This window comes from Myotis nattereri (assembly GCF_964212035.1).
Source record: "Myotis nattereri genome assembly, chromosome: 5".
Classification (NCBI taxonomy): Eukaryota; Metazoa; Chordata; class Mammalia; order Chiroptera; family Vespertilionidae; genus Myotis; species Myotis nattereri.
Window position 1 is genome coordinate 87,408,607 of NC_138080.1, and position 12,143 is coordinate 87,420,749.

Below are 12,143 nucleotides of genomic sequence, written 5' to 3' on the forward strand. Positions count from 1 at the left end.
CTAATAATAGACAAACATGGTAATTGACCATACCTTCACTACACCTCCCATTGGCTATTCAGCATGATATGCAAATTATCCGCCAACGAAGATGGCTCCAAGTGGCGGAGGGAAGACTGAAAGTGAGCCAGAGCAGCGGAGACGAAAGACTGAAGGCGGTTCCAGTTGGAGCAGCGGAGACAGAAGACTGAAGGCAGCTCAGCTGGAACAGCGAAGATGGAAGACTGAAGGCGGCTCTGGCTGGAGCGAAGGCCTGGGTCCTGGGTGCCGGAGGAAAACCTGTGCCGGCAGCCAGGAGAAGGGCAGGCCTATTGCATGAATCTCTTCGTGCAACAGGCCTCTAGTTGAAATATAAATATTAATAGCTTAGAAAAATGTCTAGCACAATGCTTGGCATAAAGTAAGTCTATTACAAGACTTGCTGACTTACAGCATTGATAACCTGAAATAGGACTGAATTTTGATTCTCCCTCTAGAATTTTACACACCATCCTAATCCTCAATGTTTGGCTTTTTCTCTGAGAGAAAACCCTTCAAATAATAATCGTAATCATAATTGACCTTATTGAGTGTTAACTGTGATAAATAAATGAATTGCTGTGTTAATCCTCCAGATTATTTTATGAATCCTCACACCAACACTAAGAGGGACATATTTGTTGATCCTTTTCTTATGGCTCAGAGAGGTTAGGTGAACTGCTCTGCATCACACAGCTTGAAGGAGGTATGACAGACTTGGAGCCAAGGCTATCTCATTTGAGCTGAGCCAGCATTCTCCATCACTCACACTGTTTAAATAAACCTTATATTATCCATTTAATTTAAAATAATTTTCATGTAGTAGGCAGGTTGATCTGTTGAAGATACAAAAATTGCTTGATGGCACTTAAATAACAGTACTTGAGTCGGTGTGTATGTGGAGGAGAAATCCTTTAAAAAAAAAAGGAATCGTGTATCTCTCACAATAAAATGCAGGCATTTGACTTTGATCTCAAAGAAAACTTATAGCTTAGATATTGTTAAAATATCTTCTGTTCACTGGTGGTATTAAGTCCAGGTTGAGCACCAGAGAAAACTGGGTTAGCAGATTTTTTTTTTTTTACAAGGGGGTGGGGCCATGTGGACACATGAACTTGTGAGAGTAGGCACGTGAACGGGGTGAGGACACATGAACACACAGGATGGTCACGTAAGGATGGAGGCTGAGATTGAAGCGATGTGGCCAGGAGCCCCCAGAAGCTGAAGAAGCAGGAAGGAACCTCCCCTGGAGCCCTTGGAGGGAGCATAGCCCCAGACACCTTGATTTCAAATTCTGGCCCCTACAATGGCGAGAGCACATGATCCTGTTTGTTTCGGACAGTCTGTGGTCATTGGAGCAGCAGCCCCAGGAAATAAACCCCTTCTTGCCCCTCCTTTTGGGGCTTTGATCACATTCTGGGAACAGCTGAGCCCTGTGCTCTGGCAGGGGAGACCCCCTAGACCTCTCACTGCAGGTCTCACAAGGAGACCCATACCTGTGTCTGTGCCTCAGTCCTGTCTCCTGCTCCCCCCGGGACCTCCTTGTCAGTGACAGTGCAGTGGGCACACCAGGGCAGGCTGCTCAGTGGGAAGTGCAGGCAATGTGGCTCAGGGACTCCTCGCCACCTTGCTGAGCCCCCCGCTGCAGGATGATGCAGGGCACTCTCCAGTCCCGCCCTTATCTCCCAGGCCTTCCCTCTAATGAGTCCAGCCTGGGCCTTGGCTTCCTGGAGCACCTGGGTTGACAGGCACCTACAAGTGAGTCATTGTGCTATATTCTAGATGCCAAAACTGAGGCTCTGAGATGGGGAGCAGAGGTCCCTACTCCCAGTCCACCTCCCACTCAACTCAGCCCACCTCACCAACAGATTATCTTTATTGTCTCTCCATTATCCTAGAAAATAATTCATGGATAAGCTACCTGATTGAACAGTCCTTCCTTCCTTCCTTCCTTCCTTCCTTCCTTCCTTCCTTCCTTCCTTCCTTCCTCCATCCTTCCTCCTTCCTTCCCTCCCTCCCTCCTTCCCTCCCTCCCTTTCTTCTTTCCTTCCTTCCTTTCCCTGCCTCCTTCTCTGTTTTCTCCCTCCCTCCTTTTCTTTCATCTTTTTTTTAAGCAAGTTGTCTCATTTGTTTTTCAAAGAAAAAAAAGACAAATAAATGAGCCAACACAGGGAACTGGCCTGTCTCTAAATGTATCTGCAGATATCAAGGAGAGGATCTAGGTTGACAAAGAAAAACAAGTCTCCCCCAACTTGTCATGTCATGTTTTGCATGACAGGGGACACTATGCCTATGATAGGGAGTTCCCAGGTTCCAACTTGACCCTTTGTATGACAGTATTAGGAACATGCTAAAATTCTCAAAAATTCACTGGAGAAACATAATTTTTATAAATAAATTGTCAAAAACTATCTAAGGCCAATGTATTAAAAAAATAAATAAAAGTTTAAATAATTCCCCCAAAGTTGTTATCTTAAATAATAAAAGGCTAATATGCAAATAGGCCGAAAGGTAGAATGACTGGTCGCTATGACACACACTGACCACCAAGGGGAGACGCTCAAAGCAGGAGCCAGGCTCACAGCTGGCAAGTGCAGCAGCAGTGGTGGCAGGAGCCTCTCTTGCCTCCGCAGCAGCGCTAAGGCTGTCTGGGGAGCAGGCCTAAGCCATCAGTCGGACATTCCCCGAGAGCTCCCAGACTGTGAGAGGGTGCAGGCTGGGTTGAGGGACCTCCTCCCCCCCAGTGCACGAATCTCATGCACCAGGCCTCTAGTATATTATAAACCTATTAAACAGCATTGCAGCAATGCTGTTTTAATGAAAAAGATGTTAAAACAAAATAACCATGCTCCTCACAAAAATAATTACAGTATTTATAATATTAATCACAGTTCATTAAAGTCATAGGTCTTGCAATAGGACAAAAATTTTAGACTTTTACGATGGATATTTTTAATCTTGTCAAGGTGTCTCTATGGCTGTAAACAGAGCCCCATGTGGACATAGCATCGAAGTTTAAATGAGAGATTCTCTTTGGAAATGAGTTTCGCCCTCAGCCCCTATTGTAGGCCCATTGAGTGATTCCTGAACAATAGATTTTATGGGGAAACACAAACAAGTCCTGGGGGATGAAACTGAGATTTACACTAACAAATACTTACCAATAACCTGAGAACGGCCTATCAGTTAAATATTTGCCAAAAAATGAAGACTAAAATTGTCTTAAAATAATTAGGATAACTCCTACGTGGTAAGCACTCAGTAAAGTTTGCTTGATAAATACACCTTTATTATTTTTTAAAAGTCAAATGATTAAAGAATACTCCTTGATCATTCAAGCAATTGCTCTTTTACCCAGATCTAAAGTCTTCCTCAGGTAAGATCACAAATATTGTGAAATAAACTTGAGTGAAGATGAAAGAACAGGAAATAAGTAACTCTCTAGGAGCTCTGAAGGGGCCATGCATGTGAGAATCAGCAGGAAGAAGGACCCTTTTGTGGTAAACAGCTTCCTTCTTAACCCAAGGGACACAATCCCCAGAGGGTGCCTTTGTGTTGTTACTGTGTGTGAAAAAGGCCCCTCGGTGAGAGTTTTCCTTTGTTCTCCAGTCAGAGTAAATTTCACATGTAGTAATCACTTATTTGAAAACTCTGATCTCCAATTTATTAAGAGTTGCAAGATTGACACTGGCTATAAGGTAATAGAGCTGACAAGATAAAAACAGTAAGCACACAGATTTCCCAAGGAAGGCATCACTCATGTTGCAGGTAAATACAAATACATGTATTTCCACTTTAATCAATAAAAAAAGTAAATATTGCCCAGCTGGCATGGCTCAGTGGTTGAGCATTGACCTATGAACCAGGAGGTTGCGGTTTGATTTCCTGCCAGGGCACATGCCCAAGTTGTGGACTCAATCCCTAATGGGGGTTGTGCAGGAGGCAGCCCATCAATGGTTCTCTCTCATCATTGGTGTTTCTATTTTTTTCTCCCTCTTCCTTTCTCTCTGAAATCAATAAAAATATATTTTAAAAAAATAAAGAAGTCTATATTACTGCAGTACTTGAAGGGTCCTGATTGTTATGGGCTGATTTGTGTTCCATAGGTGAAAGCCCAAACCCACAACATGACTGCATTTGGAGGTATGGCCTTTAAGGAGGTAATAAAGGTTAAACGAGGTCATAGGATGGGGCCTTAATCCAACAGAACCAGTGCCCTCTTATAAAGAGGAAGAAACACCAGAGCTCTCTCTCAACATGCACAGAGGAAGACCACAGAGGGCAAAGGGTACTAGGCAGACAAAGACCAGCCACACAGCAGAAATCAGTGTAAACTTAGCAGTGATACTGGCTCTTTCTTACATGGATTGTACTCTTTTTCCTCCTGAAATTTAAATTCTTTCTCATTGAAGAAGGTGAAGAAGGCGGCCTTTTACAAATTAGGAAGAAAGGTCTCACCAGAAACCAACTCTGTTGGCGCCTTGATCTTGGACTTCCAGCCTCTGGAATTATGAGAAAGTGAATTTTCTGTTGTGTAAGCCCCCAGTATGCAGCATTCTATTATGACAGCTGGAGCAGACTAATAATAATAGTAATGTTTATATTAAATGATTTCCTGTCTTCCTATAACAATAATGGTTATATTTTTCAATGAAGAGAAAGGACAGCTTATCAAACAAAGAGCTTTTCAAGTCAAGGAAATCCCTTTGAGAGATGTAGTTGGGATCTTCTGGCCTTTACACTTCAGACAAAAAGAAAAAAAATATTAACACCCCACATATAACACTTGTTTTGTAAAGTATCTCTTTATGAGGGATCTTTTCTCTCAATATCTGGAGTACCTCCCTCCAGATATTGAGCATGGGCAAAGGGTCGTAGGCAGACAAAGACCAGCCACACAGCAGAAATCGGTGTAAACTTAGCAATGATACTGGCTCTTTGTTAGATGGATTGTACTCTTTTTCCTTCTGAAATTTAAATTCTTTCCTGTTGAAAGGGATTTACAATTGCATCCTTTTAGTCCAGCCCCAGTTGTCCATTGTGGATCAAGGAGGACAGAACGAAGCCGGGGCCTGCACTGACTGATAAGGCTCCAGTGGCCTTTAAGGACTGCAGGCTTAAAGTGCTGCTGTGCTTCACACTGATCGGGAGCATTTATTTATTTTCTGTTGCAAAAAGTCTGTTTGTAAGGCTTGCTCTGTGACTGGTACTGAGCTTACAAACTAGTAGGTATATATAGACCACCATCCAAAATGAACCAAATTAATATTTTCTGATGATGGTAAATACTGAAAATATAATAAAAGATAGTGATGGATGATTTTTAATAGTCATTTGAGGTGAGTCTGAATTGTGGTCAGGCCATGCTAAAATCTGGGAGAATTCAGGGAATTGGTGCAATGACCTATGACAGGAATTAGCTGGATGTGTCTGAAAGTCAGAATGAAGGATGGCGTGGCTGGGGTAAAAAGGGGCGCTAGAGCAAGAGGGCCATGCAGAACATGATCAGGAGAACGGAGGATGTACTCTTAGTGCTTTGAGATATCTTTGCAGAGGTTTACATTAAGTGAGTCTAACTACAACAATGACCCACGGCCGAATCCAGCATGTAACCTGTTTCTGTAAATAACGTTTGAATGGGGCACAGCCATGCCCAGCAGTTTAAGTATTGTCTATGACTGCTTTTGTGCTATAAGAGGAAAATTGAGTGATTGTGACAGATTGTATGGTCCAAAACAGCTAAACTATTTACTATCTGGCCCTTTGCAAAAAAGTAAAGGAGTGGAAGCAAGAGGTTGGGGCTGGGCAGTCATCCAATGGAGAGGTGATGGTGGCTCGGACCAGAGTGGTAGGTAGCAGTACAGAGGTAGGAGGTGGACAGGTCTCCGCGTGCTTTGTAAGAAGAGAAGGCAGAATTTGCTGATGAATTAAACATGGTGGGGATAGAAGAAAGGATAGAAAGGAATCAGAGAATATTCCTAGCATTTTGGCTTCAACAACTGAGTGGATAACCTGGTCATATGCTGAGACAGAGAGTTCTGGGAAGCAGCAGCTCTATGGAAACAGTGAGAATGAAGGGCTGTTGAGGAGCCCTGGCTGGTGTGGCTCAGTTGGTCAGGTGTCATCCTGTCGCTAGGTTGCTGGTTCAGTCAAGGGCACATGCCCGGGTTGCGGGCTCCATGCCTGACAGGGGGCATGCAGGAGGCAGCCAATCAATGTTGTGCTCTCATATCAGTGTTTCTCTCTCTCCCTCTCCCTTCCTCTCTTTCTAAAAATCAATAAACTATTCTTTTTTTAAAAAAAGAGCTATTGGCAAATGTTTAGTTTGAAATGTCTTTTCATAAAGCCTGTCTGGCTCTAGCTGGTTTGGCTCAGTGGATAGAGTTTCAGCCCATGGACTGAGGGTCCCGGGTTTGATTCCGGTTAAGGACATGTACCTCAGTTGCAGGCTTGAACCCTAGCCCTCGTCCGGGTGCATGCAAGAGGCAACCAATCGATGTGTCTCTGTCACATTGATGTTTCTCTCTCTCTGTCTGTCCCTCTCCCTTCCACTCTCTCTAAAAAATCAATGGGAAAATATCCGAGGGTGAGGATTAACAATAAAAATCGCCTGTTGCTTTTCCTTTCAGTTCAGGGCAGTGATTCCCAAAAGAACCCAATGACTTTTTCTCCCTCCTTGTTCCATGACACAAACAAAAGCCACATAGAATGCCAACTGACATTTCTCTGGATGCTAAACCGTAAACACTCAAGAGGAAGGACCCATGCCTGTATTGCTCACCATGATATCTCCATGCCTAGCCCAGTACCTGGTACACAGTAGAAGCTTAATAAATACAGATTTTCAAAGAGAACTGCAGAAACAGTCAGCAACCATTTACTGAGAACTCACTATAACACCAGGAACTTGGTGAGGCACTTCACATGGATTACAGCATTGAATCCTTACAAAAGCCCAACAAGCGAGTTGCTGCTATAGCAGTTCTACAGATTTGGAAACTGAGGTTTAGAGCAAGGGATCAAAAGGACAAATGCCTGTCCTACTGAGCTGAGGCAGGAAATATACATGGCGAAGAGTATATAGGGCAACAGCATTCTTAAGTGGGCAACTGTTTCTTGGCTGACAGTGGGCCTTAGCCTGCAAGAAAGCAGCCACCCAATATTGCCAGGTCTGATTTTTCAAGAGAAGCTGGAAATCAATTTATTTTATAAATATAAAACCTCCAAATTTAAAAAAAGACCTTGTCCTAGAGCAAACATTAGAGAATCCAATCACTGCAGGCATTTCTCATACTTTCCTTTGCGGATTTATCACCTTTTTAGTGGGGAAAAACACTACTTCACTCCTTAGTAAATATTATTGGTGAATCTGGTGTAACTCACTGTCTCTGTGTGCTCAACCAATTGTATTTTTTGTTGAAGAGGTTTCTTAGAATAGCTAAGGGTTGCATTAGGCACTGGCTTTTTGTGTCTGGAACACGTAGCCATTCTCTAATGTTTGAACATCTGCTTGATGACTAGAGTGAAAGCCCAAATCATATTGTCCATGTGGCTAATGAATTCATCTAGTCCTCCTAAGGCAATGATACAACTACGCTGACCTCACTGTGCCAACAAACTCTGAGGTTTTAGAATTAAAGGTATCAAATGCTTTATTTTTTTTAAAGATTCATTTCTTGGTTTTTGGAGACTGGATATCATTTTGATGATTCCAACTGAAGTTACTTTCATAACAATGGGAGATTAAAAACTGTCATCACTGGCTTACCGTTTCAATTTTAAGCTCAACAACCTCTAAATAGTATAATGAGGAGGGACATAGAATGTTTAAAGAATCTAACAAATTCAATTGGTGAACAATTACTGAATGGCTGTTATATGCCAGGACCTGTGCTAGGTCCCAGGATACAAAATGAACAAGCCATTGCCCCTGGCCGTAAGCACTTAGGTTCCAGTAGGGGAAACAGAACCATAAATAACAATAGATTGAGACATGTGCTCTAATAGGATTACAAAATGCTCTGGGAACATGGATAAAAGGATAGTTAATAAACGCTCCTTTGGGGGCAGAGCTGGGAAAGGTCTAGGTCAAGGAAAACTACCCAGGAAAGGTTACGGCTCAATTCTAACTGTAAGGATGGCTAACGTTTCAGAATTCAGGGATGAAAAGGTGCATTTTGTGTCATATATGCATATTAATACATATCAAGAGTTTACCATGAGTACACTTATACCTCATTCTTCACAACAACCTAATAAGTTAAACCTGTTTTAAATTCCCATTTTTCATATTAAAAGACTGAGGTCCAGAAAGGTAGCTTCACAGCTAATCTTTGGAAAAACTTGCATTCAGTTCCATGTCTATGTGACATAAATATTTTTATGTAAGACTTGTAAACGGGTCCAGATTTGAAAATTACAGATTTGGAGCGTTACTCCACAGATTGCAAGGACTTTTTGAATGCTTGTAAGAATCAGATTAACATGATCAAGCATGAGTTTATTAGTTAAACCCAGGAACATTGAAGAAACCAAATGCTAGAAAACCTCTTAAAAGGTTACTGAAATAATCCAGAAAAAAAATAACGATGGTCTAAACTTGGGTACTGGCAGTGAGAACAGAGAAGATAAGGATGCATCAAGATGTGGACGGAGAATCAGCATGATTTTAGAATGGATTAATTAGAGGGATGAAAGAGAGGTATCATGGGTGACACTAGAGATTCATGCTTGAATAACTGGGTAGGTGTTGATTGTGAAACTTGTAACGTAAGGGGAAGGTCCATGGATGTTCAAGTTGGTAAGTCCAAAAAATAATTGGTAATATAGATTTGCAAAGGCCTGTGGATATGCTAAGGCTGGGGGTCTTCAAAGGGCTGGTGGCTCTGGTTTCTGCAACAAAGTTGTTAATTTTCCCATGACAATAGGCAGCTCCCTGATGGGGAGGATGGGCTGCATTTCCAGGTGAGCTTCTAGATCCCATGTGTAACTCTCAGCCAGGTTAGATTGTGCCTTCTTTAATCAGAACAAAGCAATCACAGTTAACAGAGCATGATTAATATTTCTTACAATTCTAGCTGGTCCCCAATATTACATTTCTGCCTCTATCAGTAGGAGCCTAAGAAAGGGGAGGTCACATGCACTGTGAAGAAATAAAGACATAAAACCCAATAGCAATACCAACAATAGTTATACTCATACCTGCATGTTTATAATAAAGTTTATTCTGATATTAAACACTATTCTTCCCAGTGCCTCTGTAATTTTTTTGAATGTTTAAAGTTATCCAAGGCAGAGTAATTTTTTTAAATGTATTTTTTAATTGAATGTATTGGGGTGACATTGGTAAATAAATTTATATAGGTTTTAGATATACAATTCTATAATACATTATCTGTATATTGTACACTTGACTCAGGGTGGTAAAAAACATAAATGTTTATTTATTATTTTTTTAGAACTAGTCCATGTACAAGTATTTAATGACTAGAGAGTCTCAGCATTCACTCATACTAGCATATCAGTAAACTGAACATTTTCTAATTGGGGGCTCACAATGAGAACTGAGATCATTTAGTTAATCAACAGATGTATGTATATCCTATATTGCTTTAACAAAAAGAAACACAGATTACTTATAAACATCCATATAAAAATTATCATAAACAGATGAGTCTATCAGTGCAACAGGAAGGACCAATTATGAATATTTAAATGTTTTTTATAAAAGGAATAGTCACGGTGATTACTAATGCTGCAACTATAATGAATTAAATGAAAGTACAGTGCTTTGAAAGAATTATTTTTTTAAAGCATCTTATATTTTTACTAGAGGCCCAGTGCATGAAAATTCATGCACTGGAGGCGGGCGGTCCCTCAGCCCAGCCTGCCCCCTCTCATAGTCCGGGAACCCTCAGGGGCGGGAGGCGACCTGGTGATCAGGGGAAGGCGACACCCCCATCACACCTCTGCTGCTGCCACTGCCGGCAGCGCAAGCCTCGGCTGGCCCTGGTTCCCTGTGCCTTGGGCTGGCCCTGTGCAGCTGGGAGCCTGAGGGGACTGGGGGACTACGGCCTTGCCATGCGCCTGCTGCCCCGGCAGGGCTGAGGGGACTAGGCGCCGCCATCTTGTGGCTGTGGGCGCCACCATCTTTGAGGGCGGGGTAGTCAATTAGCATATTCCTTCATTGGCTGTGGGTGCCGCCATCTTGGAGGCGGGGCAGTCAATTAGCATATTCCCTCCTTATTGGCTGTGGGTGCCGCCATCTTTGCAATAGCATGAGGGTCAATTAGCATATTCCCTCTTTATTAGATAGGATATAATGACTGATGCATCAGAGAGAAGAATTCTACCAAAGACAATTTGCATTCATGTTGTCTTTATAGGAGAAATAATTTATCAGTAAAGGTCCATAAGGATCAGGAAGCTCCTGCCCTTACCCCTTACCCTGGGATGTGCAGAGATTAGAGCATTCTAATCATTTTAGCTTAGAATGACTGTGTATGTTACCTTCTGAGCTATTCAAAAAGGCTTTAAGGTTCATGAAAAGTTCTCATGGTTATAAAACATTAAACAAAAAACTTGTCCAGCATGAGTTGTTGTATTTATATGTCTTTTTGTTTGAGAAATCAAAAAGCTTTACAAACAAGACCTAATAAATCTCCTTAAGACAGTTGCTTGTGGGACCGCTTCCCCACTCAACGGAAACTGGGGACAGGTAAACAGAGAACAGGGACTGAGAGGAGGAAAGGTGGGTGGACAGGCACCCAGTCATCTAGTCGCTGAGGATGTGCAGGGCGGCACACATTTGTCCTCCCAGTGGACTTGTCAAGATAAACAGCCGGCGTTCTACCCTTCCTATGTGGTAACTGCTGTTTCTAGACTTTGCCATCTGTTAACACCGGTGAGCAACAGCGAACAAAACATCAGAAGGGCAGAGGGTAGGGAGGTGAAAAAAGGAAGACAAGAAAAAGGAACAGTAATGAAGTGCTTCCTGTGTTCAGGTAACTGTGCTAGATGCTGTAATCTATAATATGCACTCAGTAAGTACTTGGCTTCTTCCCTAACCTATGCTAATTTAATTCACATGAGGAAGAGGCTGGTGGAATTTCACATATATGCTATAATTTATGCTACTTGATTAAGGAGACTGATTTATGTGGAGAGAAAGAGTCCCTGTGAATTAAAAAGGCATCAATCCAAAAAGGGCAGGCACAGTGGTGGGTTAAGGTTGGCTGACATGCTCTGTATAGTAATTACACCCAGTAGGACCCATTCCATTCACAGAAAATATTACTACCAAGTATGAAGACAAGGGAATAGAAACAGCCACTGGGACAAAGGATACAAATTATCCACAGATCTTTTCTCTGTTGGATGGATATTGAGGGTAGGGGATAACTCTTAGAAATGGAAGTCCTTGCCTTAGTTCTTCACTGTGATAGCAGAGCAGAGGCTGTAATGTGTGGCATTAGGGAGACATCATCTTATTCCCTCTACCCACAGGAGTAAACCTGGTCTTTAAATTTTTATGAAAATATAGAGATCATTGAGAAGTTATAGATTATATGAGACAAGTCAACTAAGTCAGGGATCATATTCCACTGGCTCTGGGAGTCAGATGGCCTGGGCGTGAATCTAGCCTTGGTCATATGACCTCAGCCTAGTCATGTAAATTCTGGACCCTGGTTTCCTTTCCCATGAAACCAGGGATAAGATGAGCCATGACTTTGTTTAAACTCACACATAAACTATATCGTGTGTTATTTAACTTTAAAGGATAAACTTATCTATTAAAAGGTTTTCATCACAGATCTTATTTTAGGTACAATAGTCAGATGCAGTAATGAACAGTTTAGTAAAGATTCAGGAAATAATACGGTTCCCCCAAGTTTGATTTCTCCAATTAAAATGCTACTAGACCAATAAACGAGAACACAAAAGTGCTTGGGCATTGAAAACGCTGTCCACTATTTCACAATTTACAACTTTATCTGATCAGTTATAGAAAAGTAGAGGAAAGAAAGTGGAGCACATGAGGAAGGGACTAGGAGAAGACGACATTATAGTGGTATGCAAGGTCAATGTATAGTGGTAAACTTGGATAAGGAGTTTGTCTTCATTGA

General features: G+C 41.9%; 1 protein-coding gene across 3 annotated transcripts in view; it reads right to left on the reverse strand.

Moving 5' to 3' along the window:
• The window catches only part of JAKMIP2 (janus kinase and microtubule interacting protein 2), a 130,272-nt gene that overhangs the window by 102,250 nt on the left and 15,879 nt on the right, over positions 1-12,143 (reverse strand). The window lies entirely within an intron of this gene.